Source organism: Arachis stenosperma, chromosome 5 (genome assembly GCF_014773155.1).
Source record: "Arachis stenosperma cultivar V10309 chromosome 5, arast.V10309.gnm1.PFL2, whole genome shotgun sequence".
Classification (NCBI taxonomy): Eukaryota; Viridiplantae; Streptophyta; class Magnoliopsida; order Fabales; family Fabaceae; genus Arachis; species Arachis stenosperma.
In genome coordinates, this window is record NC_080381.1 from 78,863,774 (window position 1) to 78,876,658 (window position 12,885).

The 12,885-nt window shown below is 38.1% G+C and overlaps 1 non-coding gene across 1 annotated transcript; it reads left to right on the forward strand.

The window, feature by feature from the left end:
• The first annotated feature begins 6,730 nt into the window (after window positions 1–6,730).
• LOC130983660 (small nucleolar RNA R71) lies at window positions 6,731–6,834 on the forward strand. Its single transcript, XR_009087641.1, has one exon. It is a non-coding gene; the product is annotated as a small nucleolar RNA R71 (small nucleolar RNA).
• The last annotated feature ends 6,051 nt before the right edge of the window (window positions 6,835–12,885 follow it).

The following is a 12,885-nucleotide window of genomic DNA, read 5'->3' on the forward strand; positions in this document are numbered from 1 at the left end:
TTTTGCGACAATCAATTACCACCACCATATGCCTATGAACCTTATCCTCAATATGATGCTCAACCATACTCACAAGCCTTTCCATACCAAGCACCTTCCTATGATCCATATCCACCATATGACCAACCACCCATATCACAGTCTTATGACCATCATGAGCAAGAACCTTTAGAACCACCACAACCCTATCAAGATTGCTACCAAGAACCACCTAAATGCACACCGTCTCCACAATTTTACCAAGAGAAACCACCTTCTTACCATGAACCCTCTCTCCAAAATGATGAATGATGAGCGGATAATTTATACGCTTTTTGGCATTATTTTTAGGTAGTTTTTAGTAGGATCTAGCTACTTTTAGGGATGTTTTCATTAGTTTTTATGCTAAATTCACATTGCTGGACTTTACTATGAGTTTGTGTATTTTTCTGTGATTTCAGATAATTTCTGACTGAAATTGAGGGACCTGAGCAAAACTCTGATAGAAGACTGATAAAGGACTACTAATGCTGTTGGATTCTGACCTCCCTGCACTCGAAATGGATTTTCTGGAGCTACAGAACTCCGAATGACGCTCTCTCAACAGCGTTGGAAAGTATACATTCAGAGCCTTCCAGCAATATATAATAGTTCATACTTTATTCGTGATTAGACAACGTAAACTGGCGCTCAACGCCAGTTCCATGTTGCATTCTGGAGTCAAACGCCAGAAACACGTCACGAACCAGAGTTGAACGCCAAAAACACGTTACAACTTGGCGTTCAACTCCAAGAGAAGCCTCTGCACGTGTAAAGTTCAAGCTCAGCCCAAGCACACACCAAATGGGCCCCGGAAGTGGATTTCTGCATCAATTACTTACTTCTGTAGACCCTAGTAGCTAGTTTAGTATAAATAGAACTTTTTACTAGTGTATTAGTCGTCTTTTGACCACGTTACATCTTTGGTCTCAGTTTTATTCCATTATTCATCTTAGGAGAGTATTGATCACGTTTTGGGGGCTGGCCATTCGGCCATGCCTGGACCTTCATCACTTATGTATTTTCAACGGTGGAGTTTCTACATACCATCGATTAAGGGTGTGGAGCTATGCTGTACCTCAAATTTTAATGCAATTACTACTATTTTCTATTCAATTCAGTTTATTCCTGTTCTAAGATATTCATTGCACTTAACCATGACGAATGTGATGATCCGTGACACTCATCATCATTCTCACCTATGAACGCGTGACTGACAACAACTTCCGTTCTACCTCAGACCGAACGCATATCTCTTAGATTCCTTAATCAGAATCTTCGGGGTATAAGCTAGAATTGATGGCGGCATTCATGAGAATCCGGAAAGTCTAAACTTTGTCTGTGGTATTCCGAGTAGGATTCAGGGATTGAATGACTGTGACGAGCTTCAAATTCGCGATTGTTGGGTGTGATGACAAACGCAAAAGAATCCAGAGATTTGATGCTACGATTTTAGGAAATTGCACGATCGGCAAAAATTCCTTCCGGCAAGTGCACCGGTTATCGTCAAGTAAAAACTCACAATAGAGTGAGGTCGAATCCCACAAGGATTGGTTGAGTGAGCAATTCGGATTAGAAGTGTGTTCTAGTTGAGCGGAATCAAGATTTAGATGAGAATTGCAGAATGTAAAATTGGCGGGAAACGTAAATGGCAAGAAATTGAAATTGCGGAATCTTAAATTGCATGAATTAAAGAGCGAGAAGCTAAATTGCTGAAATTAAAAAGGGATCGGGGTGATTGCATGAATTTAATTGCAGAATGTAAAGAGAAAGTGGTAGATCAAAAATGGGGAATTCATTGGGTTTCAGGAGATATTGAGATCTCCGAATCAAAACATTTTTATCCCTTCCTCAACCAATGCGTTCATTGAATTTTGCTTGGCAATCTTATATGATTGGATCCCAATCCCTTGGCTCACCAATTCTCTCTAAAAACAAACAAATTCCCAATCCCTTGGTTTAAATGTTTATAAGAAGAGATGACGCTCGATCACTGATTATACCACACAGTTTCATGAACCACAATTTGGTAGGATTACATGTCACAATATCCATCCAAACCCCAATCCAATTCACTGTGAGAAAGCTTCTCTAGCATGAATCCTCCATTCCTTTCCCAAGGTTCCGAAGGATTCCAATTATGGATAGTTTCTTTCCCAAGACAACTAACCAATGGAATTAGATCGAGAAGCTTTCTAACAAAAATTCAAGAGAAAAGATTGAAGAAGAAGATAAAAACTATTATTGATTCATTGAATTACAATAGAGCTCCCTAACCCAATGAAAGGGGGTCTAGTGAGTCATAGCTCTGAATTCAATTACAAAAAGTATGAAAACTAGAAAAATGATCCCTCCCCTTTTTTTAACTAACTTAAATTCTATCCTATTTATACACTTTCTAAATTGAGCTTCTGTTGTGTTTCTTGGGCTTTGAGGCCTTTCCCTGATTTCCTTTTGCTTTGGGTTTATGATCCATAATCCTGATGAGGCTGCTGATCCAATTCCTGGAGGAGAATTTTGGTCGAATACGTTTAAGCTCCAGTTTAAGCTTAAACTGGAGCTTAAACGCCACTGATAGTTCCCAGCATTATATGGCTTGGCAGTTTAAGTTCCAGTTTAAGCTTAAACTGGAACTTAAACTCCACATGTGATATTTAAGCTTCCTTTATTGATTTTGTTGCTTCCTTGCCTAGCCTCTTCTTCCCTGAAGTCATCCAAACAACTGCATCAAAGTCTTGCAAAATTTCATGAGAAATCTTCCATTCATAGCATTCAAGTAATATAACTAAAAACTCATGGAATTTGCATCAAAATCATACTGTTTGGATGGTTCATTGCTTTGTTATTCATTTAACCATTCTTGGTTACTTTAAGCTCAAGAAAATGCATAAAACAACTAAAACTAACAGAAAAATGCTAGTGAAACTAGCCTAAGATGCCTTGGCATCACACAACACCAAACTTAATACTTGCTTGTCCCTAAGCAAGTTCTGAGTTATTTGAGAAGAAAGTATGAAACAGAAAGCAATTACATTGGCTATATTAGCAAGCATTTGAAGTTCATCAGAAGGGTTTTATGCAGAAAGTTGCAGCATCACTTTTCATTCTTATCAGGTAAGATTATCACTTTTTCATTGCATCCATCAAACACTGCTATGGCCTCTTGTTATTCTTATGTCCTTGGCACTTTTCCCTTCTTTGTTTTTCTTTTTCTTAGAGCTCCTTTGCTCCTTGTTTGCTCAGTGTCATGTGTTGCACAAGCCTTTGGCATTTTCTTTTTCTTATCAGTGCACTACACATATCCACTACAGGCATTTTAGTTCACATTTCTTCTTGAGACATTGGTGCCCAGCACCTCTTTGTGTGACTAAATGTTTTGTATTTAGGTTGCTCTTGATAATGGACTTTTGGTTGATAATCCCGGGTTAGTTAACCCAAGTTACCAAGTGTTGAAACACTCCTCAGAACCTATTCATCCAAGCATATCCTTAATACATAAACACCACAGGAATTTGTCTCAGAAGTTCAAACCATTGGTGCCTAGCTTATTTTCTCAATTTTTTTTGCTTTTTGGTTGCCCTTTTTCAGTGGCTTTTTCTTCTTCTTTTTCTTTCTTTTTCATGGCCAAAGACATTTATTCATCAAGATCCATAGACAGTATTCAAACTTATACACAAAAATGATAATTCTACACTCAATTTTCAGTGATCTGACTAAACAATCAAGCATGCATACCACCACTTAATTCTACTTGATTTGTCACTAATTGAGCCAAGTTACTTTTGTTCAAACTTTTCTTTTATTTTTGGAAACAGAACAAGCATGGCAAGCATTTGTTTAAGAAGGTGAAGTTATATCCAAACATCTAGGCATTCACTTTATTCAAAGCAGTAAACCAACACTCATACTAAAAACTTCACATTCCAGAAAGATTCAACAATTACAGTTTAAACCAGAACAAGCATGCTTTTGTTTGCCTTTTAAAGAATGGTCAAGGAACAACACCACCTTGTGAAATTTCTTGTTTTCTCTTTGTTGCCAGGAAACAATTTGATTTCTCCTTCTTCTCCTAGTTGTTGCTTCATGTTCTTTCTAAGATCCTTGTTTCCTTTCCTGCAAAGAGTGATGAAGTTGCTTGCTTCTCAAGCACTTGAGTGGTTAGCTCAACTATGTATGGGCAAGTGTCTGAGTCTTAAGTTGGTGTGTGAACACCAAACTTAGTCTCCTACTTACTCCTCTGCTCTTTGAATCCTTGAATTCTCCTTGGAATGAAGTTACTGCTAAGGATTTTAAGCATTTCTGTGATTGCTTAGAATGGTTGTTTCTTTCATATAATTCAAAGGTTGTTGTGTTCAGTTGATCTGTATGGTGGAACACCAAACTTAGAGTCACACATTCCCCTTTGAATTATTGATCCACGAATTCATTGTTTGGTGTGAAACACCAAACTTAATTCTTTGCAATGCACAGAAACTACTTCACCTTTTTATTGAAACAAATAAAAGAAACAGCAAAGGAGTATTACCTCAGGTTGGGTTGCCTCCCAACAAGCGCTTCTTTAACGTCACTAGCTTGACGGTTGTCCCTTGTTTGGGTGGATTGTAGTGCTTGATGTCCTCTCCTCTCACTATGAAAACGTCCCCATTTGATTCCTTCATGATTTCCAAATGTTCCATAGAAAGAACTTTCCTGATTGTGAACACTTGAGGGAGCTGGGAAGGAATGGTTTTGAGGCCAGGTGGGATTGGCAGATAATGACTTGATATCACTTTATCTCCCGGAGAGAAACCTTCAGTGGGAATTTTCTTGTTTCTCCACCCTCTTGGCAATTTCTTTACAATTCTTCCCTCTCTCTTGAGGATTTCTTCATTGACCCTTATGCCAGGAGGATCCTTCTGAGCTGTTTCTATTGATTCTTGTGGCTTTAACTCTTGCAATTCTTGTTTGCCTTCCAAGGACTGTTTCAGAGTTTCAGCTGCTGGGTTGCTTTCCTCCAAACACAGATGGCTACTATCATCCTTAGGCTTTTCAGGTTCTGGTTCAGGCTCAGATGCAGGTTTGAAAACATGGAAAATGAGCTGTTCATCATGTATTCTCAAAATTAGCTCTCCTTGTTCTACATCTATGAGCGCTCTAGCAGTGGCTAGAAATGGCCTTCCCAGAATGATAGGGTGTAGGTAGCTTTCCTCCATGTCCAAAATGACAAAGTCTGTGGGGAAGAAATAATTTCCCACTTTCACCAGCACATTCTCAACTACCCCTTCAGCTTGCTTCTGAGTTTTGTCAGCCAGTTGTATGATTACATCAGTGGATCTCACCTCATTCAGTTGTAGCCTCTTCATAAGAGTCAGAGGCATCACATTTATGCTAGTTCCTAGATCACAGAATCCTCTGTCAATTTTTGTTTCCCCTATGATGCAGGGGATATGAAAACTTCCTGGGTCTGTTTTCTTAGAGACTATGTCCTTCTTAATGAGGGCACTGCATTCTTTGTTCATTATTACAGTTTGTCCTCCCTTCAAAACTCTTTTCTTGCTCAGCAATTCCTTCAAATACTTGATATGTGTAGGCATCTGCTGGAGAATCTCAAGAAAGGGAATATTGATATGGAGAGACTTAAATGTCTCTAAAAACCTTGAATATGTTTTCCCTTTTTCACCTCCTCCTAACCTCTGAGGAAATGGTGCTTTTGGTTGGTATGTTTCCAGCATGCCTTTATTTTGCAGTTCCTTGGCTTGCTCAGTTTCACTTTCCTGCTTAGCTTCTTCCACACCTTCCTTCAAGATTTCTGGCTCCTGTTCTGAGGGTCTGATTCCTTCTTTTTCTGAGACTTCCTTCAATATGGTGATGGCCTTGCATTCTTCCCATCTCACTCCCTTTTGTTCCCCTTTAGGATTCTTTTCTGTGTTACTAGGGAACACTGCAGTTGAGTTGGGGGCCTGTTGAGATAGCTCTCCTACTCGAGACTCCATCCTCTTGAGTTTTTCACCATGGTTCCTTAAGGTAGATCTCACATCATCCCTAAAGCTTTTCAACTCACTTATGTCCTGACCCATGTTTGCAAGCATTCCTTCTATCCTGTTTAATTGATCTTGAAATTGTTGGTTCGGATTAGGTTGGGCAGGTTGATTATTTTGGCCATGATATGGTGGTTGGGAGTAAGTGTTTTGTGTGGCTTGGTATGATCTTTGGTTGGAGTTTTGGGTATGTGGAATTGTTATGTTGGTTAGGGTTGTAAGGTTTGTGGTTTTGTGGTTGGGTTTGCTGGTTTCCCCACCCAAAGTTTGGGTGGTTTTTCCAGCCTGGGTTGTAAGTGTTGGAATGTGGATCATATGGTTGCCTTTGTTGATTTCCCACATAGTTGGCCTCTTCCCAATCACCTCCTTCAGTGCTTACCTCCTCTTGATCTTGTGTGTGTATTGCAGCCACTTGATTTGTTTCTAATTTCCTGGTGAGCTCTGCTAGTTGCTTGGCAAACACCTTGTTTTGGGCTAGAATTGTATCAACATGGTTCAGCTCCATGACTCCCTTAGTGTTGTGTCTCTCTGAAGCATAGTAGTACTCATTCTCAGCCACTGTCTCAATCACTTCAATGGCTTCTTCCACAGTCTTTTTCCTGTTCAATGAACCTCCTGATGAATGGTCTACAGCCTTCCTTGATTCATAAGAAAGTCCATCATAGAAAATATGCAATTGCACCCAGTCATGGAACATGTCTGGTGGGCATTTCCTTGTCAAATCCTTGAACCTCTCCCATGCCTCGTAGAGAGTTTCACCATCTTGTTGTCTAAAAGTCTGAACCTCAGATCGAAGCCTATTGACCTTTTATGGGGGGTAGAAACGTGCCAGAAACTTGCTTTCCACCTCATCCCAGGTTGTTAGGCTCCCCCTTGGGAATGATTCCAGCCACTTAGCTGGCTTGTCCCTAAGTGAAAATGGGAACAAGAGCAGTTTATAAGCATCTTCCTGGACTCCATTGGACTTCACAGTGTCGCAAATTCTCAGGAATTTTGTGAGATGTTGGTTTGGATCTTCATTAGCACTCCCACCAAATGAACAATGATTCTCCACCAGTGATATTAGCTATGGTTTGAGTTCAAAATTGTTGGCCTGAATGGGTGGTTTCTGAATGCTGCTACCACAATTCCCAGAGGTTGGGTTTATGTATGAACCAAGAACCCTCCTCTCGGGAATGGCATTGTTTCCATCAGCTCTCTCATGGTTGTGAACTTCTCTATCCATGTTGAGATCTAGAGCTTTCTCAAAATTGTCCTCAGATTCTCCTTCAGATTCTTCTTCTCCCAGTACTCTCTTCCCTCTTGCTTCCCTTCTAAGTTTATGAAAGGTCCTCTCTGGTTCGGTATATGGAGGAGTTGATGTCTCTTCTCTCCTACCTGTCATACAAGAACACAGCACAGGCAACAAACAAGTGAAATACTCTTGGTTAATGGAAGAGTATGGTTAGAGCAGTTGAGGAATTAATTCAAATAGTTAGTGAGTCAGTGAGTTAGTTGCTTGAATTTAAAGGCATAAAGAAAGAAAGCAAGTAACAGAGTGCAGAAATTAAAATTCAACAAGTAACTTGAACTGAATTAACAAAACAAGAAAAATGCTCAATCTAGTTAACTTCCAATTTGAGAATTGTCAATCGAAAACCAATCCCCGGCAACGGCGCCATAAACTTGATGCTACGATTTTAGGAAATTGCACGATCGGCAAAAATTCCTTCCGGCAAGTGCACCGGTTATCGTCAAGTAAAAACTCACAATAGAGTGAGGTCGAATCCCACAAGGATTGGTTGAGTGAGCAATTCGGATTAGAAGTGTGTTCTAGTTGAGCGGAATCAAGATTTAGATGAGAATTGCGGAATGTAAAATTGGCAGGAAACGTAAATGGCAAGAAATTGAAATTGCAGAATCTTAAATTGCATGAATTAAAGAGCGAGAAGCTAAATTGCTGAAATTAAAAAGGGATCGGGGTGATTGCATGAATTTAATTGCAGAATGTAAAGAGAAAGTGGTAGATCAGAAATGGGGAATTCATTGGGTTTCAGGAGATATTGAGATCTCCGAATCAAAACATTTTTATCCCTTCCTCAACCAATGCGTTCATTGAATTTTGCTTGGCAATCTTATATGATTGGATCCCAATCCCTTGGCTCACCAATTCTCTCTAAAAACAAACAAATTCCCAATCCCTTGGATTAAATGTTCATAAGAAGAGATGACGCTCGATCACTAATTATACCACACAGTTTCATGAACCACAAATTGGTAGGATTACATGTCACAATATCCATCCAAACCCCAATCCAATTCACTGTGAGAAAGCTTCTCTAGCATGAATCCTCCATTCCTTTCCCAAGGTTCCGAAGGATTCCAATTATGGATAGTTTCTTTCCCAAGACAACTAACCAATGGAATTAGATCGAGAAGCTTTCTAACAAAAATTCAAGAGAAAATATTGAAGAAGAAGATAAAAACTATTATTGATTCATTGAATTACAATAGAGCTCCCTAACCCAATGAAAGGGGGTTTAGTGAGTCATAGCTCTGAATTCAATTACAAAAAGTATGAAAACTAGAAAAATGATCCCTCCCCTTTTTTTAACTAATTTAAATTCTATCCTATTTATACACTTTCTAAATTGAGCTTCTGTTGTGTTTCTTGGGCTTTGAGGCCTTTCCCTGATTTCCTTTTGCTTTGGGTTTATGATCCATAATCCTGATGAGGCTGCTGATCCAATTCCTGGAGGAGAATTTTGGTCGAATACGTTTAAGCTCCAGTTTAAGCTTAAACTGGAGCTTAAACGCCACTGATAGTTCCCAGCATTATATGGCTTGGCAGTTTAAGTTCCAGTTTAAGCTTAAACTGGAACTTAAACTCCACATGTGATATTTAAGCTTCCTTTATTGATTTTGTTGCTTCCTTGCCTAGCCTCTTCTTCCCTGAAGTCATCCAAACAACTGCATCAAAGTCTTGCAAAATTTCATGAGAAATCTTCCATTCATAGCATTCAAGTAATATAACTAAAAACTCATGGAATTTGCATCAAAATCATACTGTTTGGATGGTTCATTGCTTTGTTATTCATTTAACCATTCTTGGTTACTTTAAGCTCAAGAAAATGCATAAAACAACTAAAACTAACAGAAAAATGCTAGTGAAACTAGCCTAAGATGCCTTGGCATCAAGATTCTATTCCGGCATGATCGAGAACCGACATATGATTAGTCGTGCTGTGACAGAGCATTTGGACCATTTTCACTGAGAGAATGGGATGTAGCCATTGACAACTGTGATGCCCTACATACAGCTTGATCCAAAAATTTTCATGTTTTGGATCATTTTTATGTTTTTCCCTCTCATCATTCAAAATTCAAAAAAAAAATTAATATCTTTTCCTTTTTCTTCTCTCAAAATTTCATAAATTTGAGTTGACTTAGTCAAAAATTTTTAAAATTAGTTATTTCTTGTAAGTCAAGTCAAATTTTCAATTTTTAAAAAACCTTATCTTTTCAAAACTTTTTCAAAAAATCAAATCTTTTTCATTTTTCTTACTATTTTTCGAAAATTTTAATTTAATTTTTCAAAATCTTTTTCTTATTTTATTTCAAATTTTCGAAACTTAACTAACAAGTAATGTGATTGATTCAAAACTTTGAAGTTTGTTACTTTATTGTTAAGAAAGGTTTAATCTTTAAATTCTAGAATTATATCTTTTAGTTTCTTGTTAGTCAAGTAAGTAATTTTAATTTTATAAATTAAATATTTTCCAACCATATCTTTTTAATCATATTTCTTTATCATATCTTTTTAAATTTTATCTTTTTCAAAAATTTGATTTCAAAATATCTTTTTATCTTCTTATCTTTTCAAAATTAATTTTCAACTTTTTTTTTCAACTAACTAATTGACTTTTTATTTGTTTCTTATCTTTTTCAAAACCACCTAACTAATTTTCCCTATCAATTTTTCGAAAATATCTCATCCTTTTCCAAAATTCTTTTTAATTAACTAATTGTTTTAAATTTTAATTTTAATTTTAATTCTTCTTTAATTTTCGAAAATCATTAACTCCTTTTCAAAAATTATTTTTGAAAACTTCTCTCTCTCATCTTAGTCTATTTATTTATTCATTTACTAACACTTCTCTTCATCTCATATCTCTGCTCCTATCCTCACCTTTGTGTTTGAATTATTAATTCTTCTTCACTCTTATTCCCTTTCTTCTTCTACTAACATAAAGGAATCTCTATACTATGACATAGAGGATTCCTCTTCTTTTTCTGTTCTCTTCTCTCTCATACGAGCAGGAACAAGGAAAAAGGCATTCTTGTTGAAGCTGATCCTGAACCTGAAAGGACTCTGAAGAGGAAACTAAGAGAAGCTAAATTACAACAATCCAGAGACAACCTTACTAAAATTTTCGAACAAGCAAAAGGATACGGCAGCCGAACCCAATAACAATAATGCAAGGAGGATGCTTGGTAATTATACTACACCTACTTCCAAGTTTGATGGAAGAAGCATCTCAATTCCTGCCATTAGAGCAAACAATTTTGAGCTGAAACCTCAACTAGTTGCTCTAATGCAACAAAACTGCAAGTTTTATGGACTTCCATCAGAAGATCCCTACCAGTTTTTAACTGAGTTCTTGCAGATATGTGAGACTGTTAAGACTAATGGAGTAGATCTTGAAGTATACAGGCTCATGCTTTTCCCTTTTGCTGTAAGAGACAGAGCTAGAACATGGTTGGACTCACAAACTAAGGATAGCCTGGACTCTTGGGATAAGCTAGTCACGGCCTTCTTGGTTAAATTCTTTCCTCCTCAAAAGCTGAGCAAGCTTAGAGTGGACGTTCAAACCTTCAAGCAAAAAGATGGTGAGTCCCTCTATGAAGCTTGGGAAAGATACAAGCAGATGACCAAAAAGTGTCCTTCTGACATGTTTTCAGAATGGACCATGATAGATATATTCAATTATGGTCTGTCTGAGTTCTCTAAGATATCATTGGACCATTCTGCAGGTGGATCCATTCATCTAAAGAAAACACCTGCAGAAGCTCAGGAACTTATTGAAATAGTTGCAAATAACCAATTCATGTACACTTCTGAGAGGAATTCCGTGAATAATGGGACGCCTCAGAGGAAGGGAGTTCTTGAAATTGATGCTCTGAATGCCATATTGGCTCAGAACAAAATGTTGACTCAACAAGTCAACATGATTTCTCAAAGTCTGAATGGATGGCAAAATGCATCCAACAGCACTAAAGAGGCATCTTTTGAAGAAGAAGCTTATGATCCTGAAAACCCTGTAATGGCAGAGGTAAATTAAATGGGGGAAGCCTTTGGCAACACCTATAACCCCTCATTGAGAAATCATCCAAATTTCTCATGGAAGGATCAACAAAAGCCTCAACAAGGCTTTAATAATGGTGGAAGAAACAGTTTTAGCAATAGCAAGCCTTTTCCATCATCTTCTCAGCAACAAACAGATAATTCTGAGCAGAGCACCTCTAACTTAGCAAATATAGTCTCTGATCTGTCTAGGGCCACTTTAAGCTTCATGAGTGAAACAAGGTCCTCTATTAGAAATTTGGAGGCACAAGTGGGCTAGCTGAGTATGAAAGTCACTGAAACTCCTCCTAGTACTCTCCCAAGCAATACAGAAGAGAATCCAAAGAGAGAGTGCAAGGCCATTGATATAGTCAATATGGCCGAATGTAAGGAGGAAGGGGAGGACGTGAATCCCAATGAGGAAGACCTTATGGGACGTCTCCCAACCAAGAAGGAGTTCCATATTGAGGATCCAAAGGAATCTGAGGCTCATATAGAGACCATAGAGATTCTATTAAACCTCCTTCTGCCATTCATGAGTTCTGAAGACTATTCTTCCTCTGCAAAGGATGAAGATGTAACTGGAGAGCAAGTTGCTCAATATCTAGGAGCTATCATGAAGCTGAATGCCAAGTTGTTTGGTAATGAGACATGGGAAGGTAAATCTCCTTTGCTCATTGGAAAACTAGATACATGGGTTCAGCAAACTTTACCTCAAAAGAAACAAGATTCTGGTAAATTCTTAATACCCTGTACCATAGGCACCATGACCTTTGAAAAGGCTCTGTGTGACCTAGGGTCAGGCATAAATCTTATGTCACTCTCTGTAATGGAGAAGCTTGGGATCATTGAGGTACAACCTGCCATATTTTCATTGCAAATGGAAGACAAGTCAGTAAGACAAGCTTATGGATTGGTAGAGGACGTGTTGGTAAAGGTTGAAGGCCTTTACATCCCTGCTGATTTCATAATCTTAGACACTAGGAAGGAGGAGGATGAATGCATCATCCTTGGAAGACCCTTCCTAGCCACAGCAGGAGATGTGATAGATGTTAACAGAGGAGAATTAGTCCTTCAATTGAATGGGGACTACCTTGTGTTTAAGACCCAAGGGTGTTCTTCTGTAAACATGGAGAGGAAGCATGAAAAGCTTGTCTCAGTACAGAGTCAAACAAAGCCCCCACCATCAAACTCTAAGTTTGGTGATGGGAGGCCATAGCAAACACTAAGTTTGGTGTTGAATCCCCACATCTAAACACTAAGTTTGGTGTTGGGAGTCTACAACATTGACCTGATCACCTGTGTGGCTCCATGAGAGCCCATTGACAAGCTATTGACATTAAAGAAGCGCTTATTGGGAGGTAACCCAATTTTTATTTATCTAATTTATTTTTCTTTTTATCGTTCTTTTATGTTTTATTAGGTTCATGATCATGTAGAGTCACGAAAAAAATACTAAAATTAAAAACAGAATAAAAAAAATAGCATAAGAAAAATCACACCGTGGAGGAAGGACTTACTGGCGTT